Source organism: Carya illinoinensis, chromosome 13, assembly GCF_018687715.1.
Source record: "Carya illinoinensis cultivar Pawnee chromosome 13, C.illinoinensisPawnee_v1, whole genome shotgun sequence".
In the NCBI taxonomy this organism is placed as follows: Eukaryota; Viridiplantae; Streptophyta; class Magnoliopsida; order Fagales; family Juglandaceae; genus Carya; species Carya illinoinensis.
This window is the reverse complement of record NC_056764.1, coordinates 32337714-32357207: the sequence shown is the minus strand read 5'-3', so window position 1 is coordinate 32357207 and position 19494 is coordinate 32337714. Positions and strand designations below refer to the sequence as shown.

General features: G+C 36.7%; 2 long non-coding RNA genes across 2 annotated transcripts; one reads left to right on the top strand and one right to left on the bottom strand.

Annotated features, from left to right (window-relative positions):
• Positions 1-612: 612 nt before the first annotated feature.
• Positions 613-2979, bottom strand: LOC122292717. The gene is made up of 4 exons (XR_006236997.1): positions 1951-2979; positions 1740-1811; positions 1342-1476; positions 613-865 (listed from the first exon to the last, which is right to left on the bottom strand). It is a non-coding gene; the product is annotated as an uncharacterized LOC122292717 (long non-coding RNA).
• A 5118-nt stretch (positions 2980-8097) lies between these two features.
• On the top strand, positions 8098-19289 carry LOC122292723. Its single transcript, XR_006236999.1, has 3 exons — positions 8098-8674; positions 10842-10949; positions 18967-19289. It is a non-coding gene; the product is annotated as an uncharacterized LOC122292723 (long non-coding RNA).
• The last annotated feature ends 205 nt before the right edge of the window (positions 19290-19494 follow it).

The window sequence follows — 19494 nt, the reverse complement described above, 5'->3', positions numbered from 1 at the left end:
ACAATTAATAAAGTTTGCGTTGGTAAAATGTTGAATTTTTCGACATTTATATTGTTTGAACAAATGTCAACTATTGATTAATTTTACACTGGTACACGTCAGTAATGAAAGCTATTATAAATTTATTGATAGTAAAATAAATAATAATAAAAATTTATTTAAATGATATGAAAATATATACAAAATCTTAATTAGTTGAATATCTGAAATGCCCTACCGGTAAATGCCATATATTGCATTCCAATTCTGAAAGGAAGGAATTTAAATAGAACTATTGAATAGTAAGACTATTCATCCAAGTTTCGGACCGGGTACCCAGATATACCCAACCCGAAAACTAAATTTCAAACTTAGACCAGGTCCGGTCCGGCCCGGCTAATCCGGGTTATGACCCAAGTTGAAACTCGGATGAATCCAAATTCTTTAAAATCGGGAATCCGAGTTTCACACTGAACCTGGGTTTACTCTTTTTTCTTTTTTCTTTTTCTTTTTTTAATAAATAGAAAAGCCTATATATTATTAAATTTTTGCATAATAATAAAAATATATCAAAACAGAAAACTTTATGTAAAAAATAACTAAAGTTAGAAACTAATTACCATTGTAACTAAATGCATGCAAAAGAAAATATATACAATATTCAACACAATATAATTCACTACATTATTTTGTATTTATACATTGCTTTATAAAATAAAAAATTATAATATATGAATCATTTTGATTTTGGAGACATTGTTTTGATCATGGTCCTCTCGGGTTTGGCAGTAGACATTGGTTTCATCAGGTGAAGAGCTGGAATCTTCAAGTTTTGGGTCCTCTTCATTTGGATTTGCTGCAGTCATGGAATTCTCAAATCTCCAATCTACAAAGAATTCAAAATATCTCTGCTAAAAATATATATACATGTATATAATTGATAAAGTGACCAATAAGCAAACTGCAGTACAGATTTCTATGGACTATTGAATTCCCAAACCTTGAAGTTCAAATTCTAACTTCTGAGTTTTAGTTCTTAATTTGAAAACCTTATCCATCTATTAGCTATAAAATGCACAGATTTCTATGGACTATTCCTACATTAATTTACTTCTAGAGTGACTTAAATTTTTAACCTGCCGCTTATCAGAAATAAATTTCAATTGCCAATAGATGAATAAATTTTTTTAAAATTTTTAACCTGCCGCTTAATGTTCCCTAAGCATTACTTCCACTTCCAAAACCACATGATAGAACAACATTAAAAATAATAAATAAATAAATAAAAATTAAAAAAAAAAAAAAAGCAGCATGAATCTTTAGCATTATGGGTGGACAACAGGAAGAAGAGGTTGAACCCACCCAAAAGCATCACGTAATAGAGCACATTCACTTTCCAAGAACATCGGAGCTTCCATGCACTCCATTGCCCATGCATGAAGACAAAGTCGCACACATGCATCATAGGCAATCACAGCATGCCATGGTCCTAGAGCACTGGATTTGATTTACAAATCAAATAAGAACAATAATGAAACAATTGATTTACCACCAAAAGCATTTTGCTACTTGCAAGCCTAGTCTGTTAATATACTGCTTGTTACGGGACCCATTATAGTTATAAAAAAGTTAAACACCAATACTTTTTTTATCATTTTGGGACCCACTAAAGGAGCGTGTTAAGTGTGTGAAAAAGCAGGCTTGCAAATAGTTTTTTTCCCACCAAAACCATCTATAATTGCAGTGTTGGATAGACATACATTGCATGAAATGTTGGGAGGCGAGCTGGATATAAACCTGAAGATGCACCTTCTTCAGAAGTGGCTGTAGTTCTATTGAAACATAACATAAAAAATTATTATATTTTCCAAATTTATGACAAAAACTTGAGTGTTCATATGTTAAACAACAGAAAGTGTAATATGCATATGGCTTTTGCCAAAAAAATAACCATAAGAGGATCACACAAACCTTACAAATTTCTCAGGATTCCTATTTCCAGAATCATTCTCTGGCTTAGCACTGGATGTGGTTTTTAATGTATTTCGATCATTTTTGGTTGATACTGGACTTCTCTCAGTACCTTGATTAATTTCTTGAGCAGAACCACAAATAGGTGGTGCACTGGGAACATCATCATCATCATCGGAGAACTTTTCACTCTGCAGGTTTCTCGATCAAAGAAATAAGATTCACTTGATGGTAAGAATGCAATGCCAAGCATGCCAAGAACACATATTAACAAGATATTTTCCATATATATCATAGTAGTGCTAATAAAGGAAACAATTAAACTTCTGAACTTTCTCATCCCAGGTCATGGGAGTAACCTTGGAAATACATGAGTCATTGATAGGTAAATATGGTACAAATATTAACACAGTAAAAGAGGGTAAATTGCTTTGTGGTCCACCCCAGCATTGCTTGAAGAGTCAAAAGCAAGACCTCACTAGACACACTCGGTTGACCAGCAAATAAATAGGCATACAGTACCCTAAATTGGAAATATTGCTTGCATGGCCAATCAGCAGGTGTCATCAGACCATCAGTCCTGGTTATCTTCACTGGTTTACAATAGTCAAAAGGCACAATCTAGGTGCACAAAATGTAAGAAAATCAATTTTGAACGATGTCAGAAAATTAATTTTGATCAATGGCAAAAGAGCTCTAGCTCAAATACCAGTCAAATTCCTTGGCCATCCAAAAAAATACACCCAATTGTAGTACTAGGTGTTTGAAAAACAAGCAGATCATTTTCGGTAATTTTGAATATGCCTGAAGTTATTTTCTATAAACAGAATATGCCTGAAATTACTAAAATTGCTGCAAGCTTATATCTATTTCTACATTAATATTTGATGCTGACAGAGACAACTCATGGGAGAAAAGGTTCCGATTAACTTTTGCAGTTATAGTTCTCAATCCTGAAGTGAAGTTTTGGGTGCCAAAATGCCCAGTGAGAGTGCTCAATGTTTCAACACATTTATATGCGAACAAATACACAACCCCCCCCCCCCCCCCCCCCAACAGCAAAATTAAGTTCCTGCACAATCAGCAATGACAGTTACAATCGTTAAGAACCAGAATTGTAGCTATGAGATTAAAAGATTTGTTTCAGACGCAAAGCAGGCACACCACTAACATCTGGCTATTTGATTGAGCAAGGTTCCAATTCTGAAGCTGCAATTTTTGAAGACTCACTCACAGTTTCTGCAACTCAGCTGCACTGAGTTCAATTGTTTTAGGGGGTCTTTCATGATGAAGGATTGACAGTTTGAGCATTGGCATGATCTCAACCCCCCCCCCCCCCAACAAAAAAAAAAAAAACCCAAAAAAGAGAGGGAAAAAAATTGACCAAGCCACATACACATAGAAAACATATTTATATTCAATCACAATTATGCTTTGGAAGCATAAATATGTATCTTTTTCATTTTTCTTCTTTTACGCAGTCCATGATAACGGAAGCAAGAACATCATTTCCACATCTTGCAATATTATACTTCATGAACTGACAAATATTTAATCCATTGTATGTAAAAGCCGTAGTGGAAATGACTTCATCAATGCACATACCTTCTACTACCAAACCATACTAGATCATAAAGAAAGGTTCCATACTAGATCATAAAGAAAGGTTCTTCCACCGAGAGGAAGTTAACTGTTCCAATAACACCTAAAGGCCAGCATATGCAAACCCATAAAGCTGGCAAAACAATTTAAGTTTTCAATTAGCAGAGACAAGTACAACAATTGGCTAACAATTTATGGAAAAAGACTACGAACTCAAGAAACTCCATATTTATAAACTCTTCTATAGTTTGTATGATCAAAATCAAAGACCTTAACTGGGCATAAATGACTGATACATCTATTTGAATGGTCACCTGATTTTATCAATTCAGAGAAAAGAAAACATAAAAACCCGAACATACTAAACTGCATCCAAACTCTTACAAGAAAGCAGCTGCATCCAAACTCTTATTTCCATTTGAATTTAAAGCTCATATATTTGAACTCCTCTGTTTTCATGGAAACCAAACAGAAAAAATCTACCGAACATACTAAAATTGACATAAGTGATAATAGCACTTCAATATTTTAAATGAGAGACAATCAAACCTAACTGAAAAATAATCCCCAAATCCAACTCTTACGGAGGTTACGGTGGTGTTGAACGGAACCACTCATGATGTGAAAGAGATACATAAACTCACAAGATCTAAGCTTTTCCTATTTTAGCTTTCGTGTACCTCAATCACTTAGCTAATCCTCTCATTTCCACCCCTAAACTCCAAAATTTTGTAACTCAATAATGCAAAATACTTCACAAAAGCAAAGCAGTGACTGCTATTTTGAGGGACAAACTGAATAAAATTAGAGAAAGAAGATAGCTTACCGCAGGTGACTTGGTGAACAGGGAGGACAATGGTGGTGCACGAAATCAGCAGCGATAACAGAGTTTGATGAGACAAATAGAGAGAAAGTGAAAAACGGAATGGAAGGATGAGAGAAAAGAACGAAAGCTTACCGTAGTCGTTGGTCGAATGTTGACGACGGTGGCCGTGCCTAGAGCATCGACAATAAATAGAGAGAGAGAGAGAGAGAGAGAGAGAGAGAGAGAGAGAGAGAGAGAGAGAGAGAGAGAGAGAGAGAGAGAGAGAGAGAGAGAGAGAGAGAGAGAGAGAGAGAGAGAAGGGGGGAATGGGGATTGTAGAGTGGGAGATTAGAGAAGGAGAAGGGTGGGATAAGAATTGATTTATCCGGTGTTATTTTTGGAGGGAATGATCCCGCTTTTTTTTCACAGCAAATTTTATTAGGGAAGGATATTTCGTCTTTAAAAATTAATGTTCAAATAATAAAATGGTTGTTCGAATAAAATTTTCAACCATAATGTTTTTTGAAATGAAATTTAAATTTTGTCTCAAAAGATTTTTTAAAGACGAAAAAAAATTTATCCCTAAAAATTTTTGTCTTTAAAAGTTAAATTTGTTGTAGTGTTATCTACTAGTAACCAGCAGAGGGTAATGATTACTTGCAACCCATCCAATACCATTCATTTTCTAGATAATTTAAAAAAATTAAAACTGTGACATACATACATATATATATATATATATATATACACTAGGTAGGAGCAACGTGCAAAGCACGTTTGTTTAGTTTTAAGAAATGGTTATTTATAAAAAATAATATATATTTTATAAAAATGATTTATTTCACTTAATAATTTAAGACATATTGGAAAAGATAAAAAATTAGTTCAAAATATCATATAATCCAATACATGTTTATAACATCTATAATTTTAGCAAAGATGCATACAAAAAATTTAATAAAAGTCTAACACAAACGATAGTTCAAAATATGTGTCGTTTGAGAGAACAACCTAGACGATTGTGAACAACCTTTTGTATTAGACTTTTATCTTCTAACGCACAAGCCCCATACAATAAAAAGTTCCTTGTGTGGCCCTGACATCCACACTCAAAGAACAACCTAGACGATTGTGAACAGAATGAAAAGTTCCTTGTGTGGCCCTGACATCCACACTCACGGGAGAGAAGTGGAACGCGGGAAAGAAAGAGGGAAGAGAAGAGCTACGGGAAGGGTGGGGAAATATAATAAAAAAGAATATAGTTAGAGGGAATGATTCCCGCATTTTTTTGACAATAAATTTTATTATGGATAGAAATTTCATCTTTAAAAATTACTATTGGAACAATAAAATAGTTGTTCGTATTAAATTTTGAATCATAACATTTTTTGAGATGAAATTTAAATTTTGTCTCAAAAGATCTTTTAAGGTTGTAAATCCAATTGGAAGAGATACTTTTTTATTTTTTATTTTTTAAAAATTAAGAACAACTAGAATGTCTGGATTGGCATATATGTAAATCCAATTGGTTGGAGGTAAGCCATAGCTAAAGAAAGAGAGAAAGAATGTTTGTAATAGGGGTGTGCAACCGGATCCAAATTATTAAAACTGGGCGGTTCTCTGCTTTGAATTAATTAGGATTTCAATCCGGGCGGATAACCGGATTTAATCTAGATATTCGGGTTTTTTTTTCAAATTTTGACTTAAAACCCGGATATCCGGATTGGCATTTGAGTGGGTAGAGGAAGCAGAGCTGGGTAGTATCTCTGATGCTGGTTCTGGTTTGAAAACCCATACTGATTTGAGTACTGTAGTAGCTGATGCTGATAGTGATACTGATGCTTGTGAGGATTGGCTGTGTCCCTAAAACTTCTCGTTTTGGTGCATTTCTTGTTAGCATTGGACTTTTCTGTCTGTTCCATCACTTACTTGAAAGCAAAACAAGAGTGATAGAGAAAAAGCAAAGGGGGGTAATGGACATAAGATTGAGAGAGAGAGAGAGGTTCTGATTTTGGTAAGCTGACGTACACACGCCCACGCGTTTATGAAGAAATTCCTACCTTCTCTTTATCAAACGTTGCCAACATTTCGGTGTTACAGTACCAATTGGCAATTGCATGGCTGTCGTCGAAAGTCTTCAACGTTGTTGTTGTTGGTCTTTTCTTTCTTTTCCATTAATCTCCCTCTCTCTCGGTTATGTGTGTGCACTGCCTGGCCTTACTTTGTTCTCCAGCGAAAAGGTGGGTAGGTTTTTACAGTGGAAACCGCAATGGATGATCACATTCACATATAGTGGAGCACCGGGTCCACACCTTGCGTCACGTCCAAATATATATGGTCGTGGGTCATTTTCTCACACCTCAGTATATGTTATTACATAAACATAAATGGTTGAATAAGGTTACGCAGTAATTAGATTTGTATGTAGTCTTAATTTGCACAGAAAAGCAAACTGATCAGGCGGACCGCCCTACGTCCCATGGTTGATCTACAGCTGTCCTTGATGTTGTTCTTCTTAAATCTACTTCTTGATTATCCCGTTTGACTTGATCTCTTAATTTTTAAGTGTCAACACCGTCCGATGGGTTGAATATAGTCGTTTATATAAAATTTGTTAAAAACTTGAAGTTGAATTCAAGTTAATTCAAAATATAACTCTAATAAATTTATAATTTTTTAAATGTATAAATTTTAAATTATAATTTGGCTCTAAAAAAGTTTTAGATATTAGGTTGAGCGGGGGGCCCGCGGGGCGGGTTGAATATATTAGTTTATATGAAATTTGTTAAAAACTTGATGTTGAATTCAAGTTAATTCAAAATACAACTCTAATAAGTTTATATTTTTTTAAATGTATAAATTTTAATTTATAATTTTAATTATATTATAATTTGGGTTAAAAAATTATAAGACATTTGGTTGAGCGCGGGGCGCACGTGGCGGGTTGAATATATTAGTTTATATAAAATTTGTTAAAAACTTGAAGTTGAATTCAAGTTTATTGAAAATACAACTCTAATAGGTTTATATTTTTTTAAATGTATAAATTTTAATTTATATTTTAAATTATAGTATAATTTGGGTCTAAAAAATTGTAAGACATTGGGTTGAGCGCGGGGCGCGCGGGGCGGGGTTGAATATAATCGTTTATATAAAATTTGTTAAAAACTTGAAGTTGAATTCAAGTTAATTCAAAATATAACTCTAATAAATTTATAATTTTTTAAATGTATAAATTTTAATTATAATTTAAATTATATTATAATTTGGTTCTAAAAAAGTATGAGACATTTTCCGAAAAAGAAAAAAGAATTGAATGTCACTTTAATTAACTCTTTAATCCAGTTTAATATATATTTGTTGATCACATGTTGAGTTTATTTTGTGAATCTTCCGATCATGATGATGAATAATTTATATTTTATATTACCCACTTATAATAATAATAAATGTGGTAAAAACACGTTTTCTCACTTTGAAGTATCATTTTTTTAATTAAATCATATTCAATATATTAAAAATTGCCTTATATATCGGCTTATCTCTTAAACTAATTATAATTCACATTCAAAAGATACATAAACTTGACCAAAGAAATATGCCACCAGATTTATTATTCGAAACCAACAGTAAAAATGAAGTAAACCAATCCTAACATATGAGTAGTTCGGTTGGTATTAAGTCTAATAAACGTGGGGCTATCATGTGTGCATATATATAGCCATATATGAGTTGTTAAAAATTTTCCCACAACAAAAACGGGTCTTCCAAACTTGAGCGCCAATTTCAATTTTTGTCAAATTTTAAGAAAACTTGAATTTCCCTCTCACTGCTAATTAACCAACCCGCTGCAACTCGTCCATCCCTCCCAACCAACGTAAAACCACGGAAACAACCCACCTCAAATATTCGTACACCCACACATCTAATTTCCGTCAAAACATAAACTAAGTTGGCACCTTTAGCTCACCTCAAATTTTCATAAAATTTAAATTTCCCTCCCTAGTGTATACGGCATTACACGCTGCAAACATTCCTCTTGATCTTATTTCTTCCTTTTGCATCTAGGTTTCAAAGTATCAGCCTAGGAGTTACCAGCACCACACACGCCTTCTCCTGGTCTCCACACCGTTCGAAACCAGCCTCCATCTATGATGCTCTGTTTTGCTGCCCAAAAACAGAGTTTTTTTGACTGAAAACGCACTGCCCTGAAGCCACTGGCCCGCTGGTTGCTGCTGCTGCAAACGACGCCTTTGACGACAGTAGAATATGATGCTCATGCAACTTGATGGGGGGAAGATGAAGTGGCATGGGTAGGTACGTACGTACGTATGTGCTTGCCTAATCAATCTCACTTGCGAGTTGCACCTTCTTTCAATTTTTGAATCTGATCAATGTGAATGCATGGCCAAGGTACGGTAGCCAATAGAATAAATGCATATGCATGTCCCCTTTAAATTGTGCACCTTTTTCTTTTAAGCATTGCACCAAAAGATCACGATGAGTAAAGGATAAATGGTTTTAGTTTTAATACTTGATATATATGTAAATATAAAATATTTGAGATGTAAGTTTTACCATGTTTTTCTTTATAAATGACATCTAAATCTTCAGATGTATAGAGTTTTCCTCAACCGTATATAAGTAGATCAACAGAAGTAAACACTATTTTTGTTTTAAAGGAAAAACACTATTACATCCCACATCAAATTATATTAGGTTGTAAGCTGATAATTTGATCTTATATAGATCTAGCTAACATCTCTAATTTGGTTATTTTATTTCATATCTTTATTTCTGTGTGTGGTCTAATTTGTTGCACGTTGCAGGTTCTTTTTTTATTTCTTCATGGTAGTCTTTTATTTGGATTGGTTTTGGTTTGTTTTGTTTTGTATTCTCACTCAGTACAATAGTGATTTTTTGGGGATGGTTAGTCGGTTTTTTTATTCCTAGGTTTTTTATTATTTGCTCCATTGTATAATCCAAGAGTCAAGATGTAATCACAATTTTCTTCCATCATAAGCCTATAATGCATTTTCACTTAATAAGTTTCTTTTTGCAGAAGAAAAATATCTTTATTGAAAAGGTTTTCATCTATTTTTGGGTTTATTTTTTTCATACAAGGGGTGAGGATTTTGAATTCAAATTTTTCATTTAAAAAATTAAGTTATATGCCTATACGTCTGCGTAAAAAATTTCCATATTTAAATGAATGCAGTTGTGATTTATTCCTACAAGTCTGCGTAAAAAATTTCCAAGTGCATGGTCCTGTTTTACCACTATCAGATCTATTTCTCTACTTGTTTCCGAACTGTCATACCAACATACAAATATATATGCATATGGTGAGAGGCCAAAATTCTTGGCTTTAATTATATATATTCATATTTTTGGAATTTTTGGGGTCACATATATATTTATTTATGCATATATATAAAAATATTATTTCTTGGCTCTTAGAGAACATTGTTTTTGGATTTAATAAAATAATAATTAAGATATCTTTATTTTTCTTATTTTTGTGGAGATTCAAAGATTTTAAATGGAGTAGTTAGAAGAGCCTTTTCACATTTTAAGGAATTAGGATAAGTAGCAATTTATATTTTTCTAGAGGGCCAAAGAGTTTTTTATTTTTATTTTTATTATTATTTTTGTAAGTTTCGATTCGAGCTAAAGAGTTTTAGACAGAATTAGAACTTTAGCTTTATGGGGCCGGCCAAACACACAGTACATATATATACATAGTTAACTTTAAAAAAAATAAAGGATATCATATTCTCCTTATGGAGGAACTAATTGAAGGTAATTTATATAGAGTAAAAAGTTCAAAAACAGAATATGGACATTATAAATATATCACAATGACAAATTACAGAGATTACTTTAACTTTTAACACTTATATATACACACAGAGTATATATATATATTTATTTATATATATTGCAATCGCAAATCTGTTTTACAGCAATATTAAATGTAACAATCGGAAAATAATTCACTTGGAAATAAAGATGTTAAGGGAGGATATATAGAAAATAATTGCAAGGCTTTTTATTTGAGAGATAGAGAGAGAGAGAGAGAGAGAGAGAGAGAGAGAGAGAGAGAGAGAGAGAGAGAGAGAGAGAGAGAGAGAGAGAGAGAGAGGGAACCCTACATGCGTGTGGATGCGCATGTACTCCTTAGAATTGTAAATATTATTTGTCTTTACATGCTATGAGACATTTGGGTTTTGGGGGAACAAGATCTTCAGTTTATTTTAATGTCTATATATAAACAATTTAATTTGTGATGAATTAAATTATGACATTAATGGATTCAGTGGCTTCTCATTTCCTCTACTACTATGTGGCCTTTCCCTATGATTCATTACCATGGTGTTATTGTTGTGGCTTAATTTGCGATATGAAGGGATTGCATTTTGATGCTTCTCCAGATTTTCCCTCCTTCGATTTGTACTCATTTCTTTATTTATTTAATTTGCAGAATGCACTCACTTTGTCCAGCTGTGTGGTCAAAGCATAGACAAGGGATTGAAAAAAATGTAAAAGGAAGATTACATAACTCGTTGTGTAGTTATCAAGTAACATGGAGGTTAAAAATATTACTCCTATGATTATCACATCTTGTTTCAACATGTATTATTTCTTTAAAACATATTATTCTCTCTATTAATTTAGTATGACTGTGATGACCCGCTTTTACGTGTATTTTCACTGAAGGGTTGTTTTTAATTTAATTAATATATTAGTTTATTTATTTTGAATTAATGTGTTTTAAATTGGTTTTTTATTTATTTGATGTGTTTATTTTATTTAGTCGTTTTACGGTTTTTAAAATCGTTTTCGGCGGATCAGTTTTGGTTTCCGGAGTGAGGACTGGACCTCATTTCTTTTCCCTCATCTTTTCTTTTTCTTTTCTCTTTTTCCTTTTTCTTTTTCCTTTTCCTTCTTTTTCTTTCTTTTTCTTTTTTTTTTCTTCTTCTTTCTTCTTCCTCCTCTCCCGCGTACGCAGCAGCCCCTTTTTCTCTCCATCCCGTCGCTGCCCCTTTGACCGGCCGGTTCTCCGCCGTCCGGCCACCGTTTGATGCACCGTCACCACCATTCTCTTCCCCTTCCACCATAGATCATCCCCACCAATTTTCAGAGCCATCGGACCAGCCGTTTGCTTTCGAGAGCCGCCGGAAGTGGCTGCACCTGCTCTGTTTTTGCCCCTGTCGCCGGAACTGTTTTCTGCCCAGACCGCCGCCGTCCGGCCACCGTTTGGCTCGCCGCCGGTCTCGTTCGAACCCCCTCCCTCCGGCGCACCTTCCCACCAAATATCTCCCCCATCCGGCCGGCCGTTTGGCCGGAAGAGCCATTTCTTTCCCCACGGATTTTACTCCGATCCGCCGCCGTCTCTCCACCTCCGGCCACCATTTCTTCACCACTTCATCACCGACTCCTTGCCGTCCTAACCCACCTATTTCCGGTCTCCAACGACCACCGGAACAGCTCCTACGAGCTTGCTTTCCGATTTGAGTTTTCCGGCCTATTTCCGGCGTTTTCGCCGCCACCCACGGCCAACCACCACTTCCAATAGCTTCACAATCATCCCTAAACCATTCCCTATCAATCCTAAGCCCTGGTTTGTCCCCGTTCAAAAATGGGTAATTTATTACCCACGGACACAGTGTAAATTACACTGTTACGTTGCTTTTCCTCCGCCGTTTGCAACGCCGCGAGCTTTCTAAAAATACCGTATAGCGCTGTAAGTATTTTCCAAACCCTATTTACAGATTTAAATATATATTGCTCATTCAATAAATATTTGTTGTTGGTTGTTGATTCCGGACTGAGTCCGAGGAGTTTCGGGGGTCGGATGGATGGAGGACGGAGTTGTCTGTTTTATTGATTTATGTTGTTGGATTATTTTATTATGCATTGATATGGCATTTCATGGTGCATGCACATGTGTTTGTGGGATTTGTGTGAAAAGCCTGTGTATTGGCGTGAGTGGTTTTACGGGTGCGTGTGTATCACGAGCCCAAGCCGGGATGGGTTATTATCTCGGTGGAGCTCCTCTGGTCACTCGGGAGCGGAATAAACTGAGTGATGTCCCCTGAGTTGTCGAGAGAGATGACGGGAGCGGGGCTAGGGGATGCTTGGCTACGAACGCGCCGGGCGCGGAACCGGGCATCGCCCTACTCACCGACTCCGTGGCCCTTTGCTGGCGAGGGCTAGAGGATGCTTGGCTATGCACGCGCGGGGCACGGAACTGGGCATCGCTTGTTAGGTGTCACATGCGTGGTGGTACTCTGCGGTGTGACACTGGAGCCAGGGTGTGCGGATGACCCCTAGGGGAGGTCATGGTGCATACGGTTAAAAATTGGATAATGGTTTGTGAGGCCAAATGGGACTTTTGGCGTGGGCCAGATGGACTTCTGGCGAGATATTGGGCCGGATGGACTTCCGGCGAGATATTGGGCCAAATGTGACCTTTGGCGTGTTTTTCGGAAAGGATGTGTTTTTGGGCCAAATGGGTTTTTTTTGGAGTGTGTGGAAAACTGTGTTTTATGGGCTTTGTGCATTGGGCATGATTCATGCATCTTGTTTGAGTTATATGTGTTTTTATCTGGTAGTGTTTGGATTTTACTTACCTGCGGTACCATTCGTGGTTCCGTAGCTTTTGGTGCAGAGTTAGAGGATGAAGAGGAGGAGGCTGAGCCCGAGGATGCGGCTCCGCCGGGTTGCAGATGTTATCTTTTTATTTGTTTAAAACTGTATTTGTGTTTTGTAATATTTTATCTATGTACGTTTTAAATAGCTTGTATTATGTTAAGAAAAATTCTGGTACTTAGTTATATGACTTTCGTTATCCGCTGCGTTTTTCTTGTGCACATTTGTTGCCTTTGCACACACTTGGCACCCGTCGATAGGATGGTGATCCGGGTTGTCACCATCCGGACGTCTCGAATTCCCCGTGTTCGGGCGTGGGGATTTTGGGGGCGTCACAGGTGGTATCAGAGCGGTTTGGCTCTGGGTAAAACCACATGTCCCGTAGGTAGTACCAGAATGTTTTTAAAGGTTGTGTTTCAAAAATTATGTTAAGTAAAGTTGTTATTTGATTTGTTTTATTTGTTTGAACTTGTTTGCTTGTTTTTATTTATTTGGTTATGTTTTTGCATGCTGGTTTCTTTTGTTTCTTGCTGTGTGATGTTGGTTTTGGTTTTTGGTTTTACGATGGTTTTATTTGTTTTTCTTTAACTTGATTTGATTTTATTTAAATTGCAAGTATGTTGTTTATTTGTTTTGTTTATTTTGTTTTAAGTTGTTTTGTTTTGTTTTGTCCGGTGTTAAAGTGGGATTGAGGATTGTGCTATGACAGGAGGACGGTACTATTGAGAATGTTGTTGAAAAAAAAAAAAAAACTTAGTGAAGTAGGGTTGAATTTTTATAAAGGTGGGTTACTTTCATAATATTGTGGCTAGAAGGGAACGACATGGATTAGGCAATTTCTTGGGAGTAGGAATGTAAGTTGCAACTAAGGAGGGGAGTTAGCTTTAAGTCGCTTAAGACGGTTGAGGTCTTAGGTTTTGTAGAAATTATGTAATGAAGCTATAGAATAGGAGAGTGTAGGTTCAACGAACTTTAAGGATTGGTTTAAGAAAATTTTATCTAAGGTTTGAGGCCTTATAGATTTTAGGAAATAAGATTTTGGTAATTAAGGTTTTAGGTTCGACAAGCTTTGGGGGAAATAATTAAATTTCAAGTTTTAAATTTCGCTTATTCGGATGAACAATTTGGTGGCAATTGGGGTTTTAAAAATTTACAAGTTTTAAGGTGAATGTTTTGGATTAAAGCTATCAATCTCGAGGATTTCAGAAAATGACTTATTATCCGTTAATGTATTAGATTTTAAAGGTTTTGGGAGCCGATTGTTCTATTATGGGGTGTAAGCTCATTGATCTTAGAAATTTTAGAAATTATTCTTATTTGATTTAAGGTTTTAGAATTGCAGAGTTGAAGGACCAATTTATAATAAGAGTTGAGTTCTTAATTTTACAGACTTGGGGTGCTAGCTTGTTCCACTCTGGAGAGTGATTAGTTTGCAACCATTAAAATGGGGTTGATCAGAGTTTAGTTAATAATATGAAATTTTTCTGGGGTACATTTCTTTGAGAATGGAAGGTAATGATTTAGCTCATATACTTCTTTGAGGATTGTAGATATTGACTTAGTTCAGAAAATGACTATTGTTAACTCGAGGTTGTAGTAATCGATTTTAGGAAATGATTTTTGTCGGTTCGGAAGAAATAGATCCATTGAGGTTTTGGAAGCAATAGTTTAATTGTTGGTATTGAATTCGATTGAAGTTGAGACCTTATGTTCTATAAACTTTTGGGAACGGATTATTAGCAGGTTTAAGGTCATTTTCAGTACAAAGCTTTAAGCGATAACTATTTACTGATATTAAGGGTATAAGTTAAGCAGATATAGGAATGAGTCATGTTGATTTGCGGATATAAGTCGAGATGGTGGAAATAGTGGTAGTAGACTATTTGTGTGTTGGAATGACTATTGGTTTCGGCTAAGGACGTATAAGATTGACACGTGATAGTGGTAAATCGATTGGGGCGTTCAGTCGAAGCGTGTTACTCAATGGAATGTGGGTTGGCAATAATTGTTATAGCTCGAGGTTATAGTGACAAGTTTTAGGATTAATTCATACCGAGTTGAGGATAATAGATGATGCAGTTTTGGGAAATGAAATTTTGTTTATTTTGAGGATAAGGTACGGATGTTGGAAATGGAAGTGATGGATCACTTATACGTTAGAATGATTATTGATCTTAGCTAAGGATACATGAGATCCATTTATAGTGGTGGTGAGGGTGTATGGATTTCGGAGAGTACAAATCCTAGTCTCTTTTTGGGCTTGAGAGAAATGGCTTTGGTGAGTACTGAAAATGGATTAGATGTGATAGTATTAAATTCAATAGATTTTAACTTCGAGTTCTTAGTGAGTTGATCGGAGTGTACAGTTGAAGTGGGTTACCAATTGGAGTGATAGTTGGCATTTATTGTGGAGACTATCTTAGAGAATTAATTGTGACTTGAGGTCACACAGGAATTTAAATTTTGAGACTATACTTTCTTTTGGAGTTTTGAGTGTCCAATTGGGAGAATTATATACATTTTATTTAACTAGAAGAGAGATTGTTGAGTCGCCAGGTGTAGTGGATAATAAAATCTTGAAAGTGGAAGTTTGGGAATCAGCGGTGATTAACCTAAACAGGTACGTAAGGTAATAAGCAGTAGAAGTCAGGAGAGTAGTGCCATAGTTTTGATGGATTGGAGGTTTGAATAGCATGGCCTATCTTGAGATTTAATTTTGTATGCAATTGAAGGAAATAGTCGTGCTAATATTAGGGTTATGAGAATAGAAGTAGGTAAGTGAGTTTATAAGAAGGGTTTATTAAGGTTATGGTGAATTCAATCGTGGTTCGTAGTGTGTTTAGTCATCTCTAAATTTAGACGATATTCAGAATTTAGGGGATGATTTTGATTTGATTAAGGTAGCTAGAGATAATTGAGGGATAGGAGTGATGATTCACGATTTTGGGAGATTTTATTTTCTATCAAAGTGTGGTAAAGGATTTTCTTGCTTCCAGGTGTTAGAGTTAGCTTGTACTCAAGGGTGTTATTTTATGAGGATATAGTCTTTTTACATTTTGGCGAGTTATCAGAGTGTGCACGGAAGCGTGATATTTTGGAGATAATTAGGTATTTAAATTTTGTGCTGAATTTGGGTAATTAGTGACGACTCGAAATTTCAAGCAGGTACTTGTAATTGGAGAGTAATATTTTAGTTGTGCATATGATGATTATTGATGGTTTATTTTGGAAGTGACTATTAGATTACCAAGATATGGTATACAATGAAAGTTTCGATAATATAGCATAAGAGTTGATTGAGATTAATACAGTTCATTCTAATAAGAAGTACTAATTGTTGAAATTTGCTTGGGTGCGGTTTTGAAGTTCTTGTGGATATGGTGATTTCGGTTTACGTGGCCGCTTTAAGAGTTCTAGATGTGATGCATTTCTGGGAGATTAGTGCGAATATGATGGAGTTGCTTATAGGAGTATTTTTGGGAAGCGCGTTCTTCATTCTTGTGTGGAAATGGATGATGGTATGATTTTCTCAAGTATAATCGGAGTTGTTTATGGTATCCTGCTTGGTGCTGAGGTTTGATCTCGCAAATTTCGAGGACGAAATTTGTTTTAAGGGGGGGAGGATGTGATGACCCGCTTTTACGTGTATTTTCACTGAAGGGTTGTTTTTAATTTAATTAATATATTAGTTTATTTATTTTGAATTAATGTGTTTTAAATTGGTTTTTTATTTATTTGATGTGTTTATTTTATTTAGTCGTTTTACGGTTTTTAAAATCGTTTTCGGCGGATTAGTTTTGGTTTCCGGAGTGAGGACTGGACCTCATTTCTTTTCCCTCATCTTTTCTTTTTCTTTTCTCTTTTCCCTTTTTCTTTTTCCTTTTCCTTCTTTTTCTTTCTTTTTCTTTTTTTTTTCTTCTTCTTTCTTCTTCCTCCTCTCCCGCGTACGCAGCAGCCCCTTTTTCTCTCCATCCCGTCGCTGCCCCTTTGACCGGCCGGTTCTCCGCCGTCCGGCCACCGTTTGATGCACCGTCACCACCATTCTCTTCCCCTTCCACCATAGATCATCCCCACCAATTTTCAGAGCCATCGGACCAGCCGTTTGCTTTCGAGAGCCGCCGGAAGTGGCTGCACCTGCTCTGTTTTTGCCCCTGTCGCTAGAACTGTTTTCTGCCCAGACCGCCGCCGTCCGGCCACCGTTTGGCTCGCCGCCGGTCTCGTTCGAACCCCCTCCCTCCGGCGCACCTTCCCACCAAATATCTCCCCCATCCGGCCGGCCGTTTGGCCGGAAGAGCCATTTCTTTCCCCACGGATTTTACTCCGATCCGCCGCCGTCTCTCCACCTCCGGCCACCATTTCTTCACCACTTCATCACCGACTCCTTGCCGTCCTAACCCACCTATTTCCGGCCTCCAACGACCACCGGAACAGCTCCTACGAGCTTGCTTTCCGATTTGAGTTTTCCGGCCTATTTCCGGCGTTTTCGCCGCCACCCACGGCCAACCACCACTTCCAATAGCTTCACAATCATCCCTAAACCATTCCCTATCAATCCTAAGCCCTGGTTTGTCCCCGTTCAAAAATGGGTAATTTATTACCCACGGACACAGTGTAAATTACACTGTTACGTTGCTTTTCCTCCGCCGTTTGCAACGCCGCGAGCTTTCTAAAAATACCGTATAGCGCTGTAAGTATTTTCCAAACCCTATTTACAGATTTAAATATATATTGCTCATTCAATAAATATTTGTTGTTGGTTGTTGATTCCGGACTGAGTCCGAGGAGTTTCGGGGGTCGGATGGATGGAGGACGGAGTTGTCTGTTTTATTGATTTATGTTGTTGGATTATTTTATTATGCATTGATATGGCATTTCATGGTGCATGCACATGTGTTTGTGGGATTTGTGTGAAAAGCCTGTGTATTGGCGTGAGTGGTTTTACGGGTGCGTGTGTATCACGAGCCCAAGCCGGGATGGGTTATTATCTCGGTGGAGCTCCTCTGGTCACTCGGGAGCGGAATAAACTGAGTGATGTCCCCTGAGTTGTCGAGAGAGATGACGGGAGCGGGGCTAGGGGATGCTTGGCTACGAACGCGCCGGGCGCGGAACCGGGCATCGCCCTACTCACCGACTCCGTGGCCCTTTGCTGGCGAGGGCTAGAGGATGCTTGGCTACGCACGCGCGGGGCGCGGAACTGGGCATCGCTTGTTAGGTGTCACATGCGTGGTGGTACTCTGCGGTGTGACACTGGAGCCAGGGTGTGCGGATGACCCCTAGGGGAGGTCATGGTGCATACGGTTAAAAATTGGATAATGGTTTGTGAGGCCAAATGGGACTTTTGGCGTGGGCCAGATGGACTTCTGGCGAGATATTGGGCCGGATGGACTTCCGGCGAGATATTGGGCCAAATGTGACCTTTGGCGTGTTTTTCGGAAAGGATGTGTTTTTGGGCCAAATGGGTTTTTTTTGGAGTGTGTGGAAAACTGTGTTTTATGGGCTTTGTGCATTGGGCATGATTCATGCATCTTGTTTGAGTTATATGTGTTTTTATCTGGTAGTGTTTGGATTTTACTTACCTGCGGTACCATTCGTGGTTCCGTAGCTTTTGGTGCAGAGTTAGAGGATGAAGAGGAGGAGGCTGAGCCCGAGGATGCGGCTCCGCCGGGTTGCAGATGTTATCTTTTTATTTGTTTAAAACTGTATTTGTGTTTTGTAATATTTTATCTATGTACGTTTTAAATAGCTTGTATTATGTTAAGAAAAATTCTGGTACTTAGTTATATGACTTTCGTTATCCGCTGCGTTTTTCTTGTGCACATTTGTTGCCTTTGCACACACTTGGCACCCGTCGATAGGATGGTGATCCGGGTTGTCACCATCCGGACGTCTCGAATTCCCCGTGTTCGGGCGTGGGGATTTTGGGGGCGTCACAATGACTTTTTGATATTTTCCAGGCTCAACAATTGCACCACAATTTCAAAGAACTATTGGATAAATGTGAAGAACTACCTATGAAAGAAATGCTTCTAAAGCTAATGACAAACAAAACGTGAAGAAGAAGAATTATCCATGGGGAACTTTTATGTGTTTTGATTTGTAATTTTTTTATTATATGAATAGTGGCCCATTATATTATATTTATTATTAATTAATATATTATATATTTTTTATTGTGGGATATCATATTATTGGTATGTCCTAAATTTTGTTAATTAATGCAAAGCACTGGTAATATATTTGTAGTGGTGTTTATATTAATGTCATTAATTTAAAAAATGTGCCGGCATTTATAATAAATTGCAATACAAAAAAGAAAACTCATGGTGGCGTTTAGATAAACACCGTTAATAAATTCAATTTGCCGCTAACGTATTATTAGTGGCTTTTTAATAAATGTCGCTAATTTATATGATGCGCTGGCAACGTAATATGGCGGCGTTTATGTTAACGCCGTTATTTTAAAAATTGGCGTTGTTTAGATA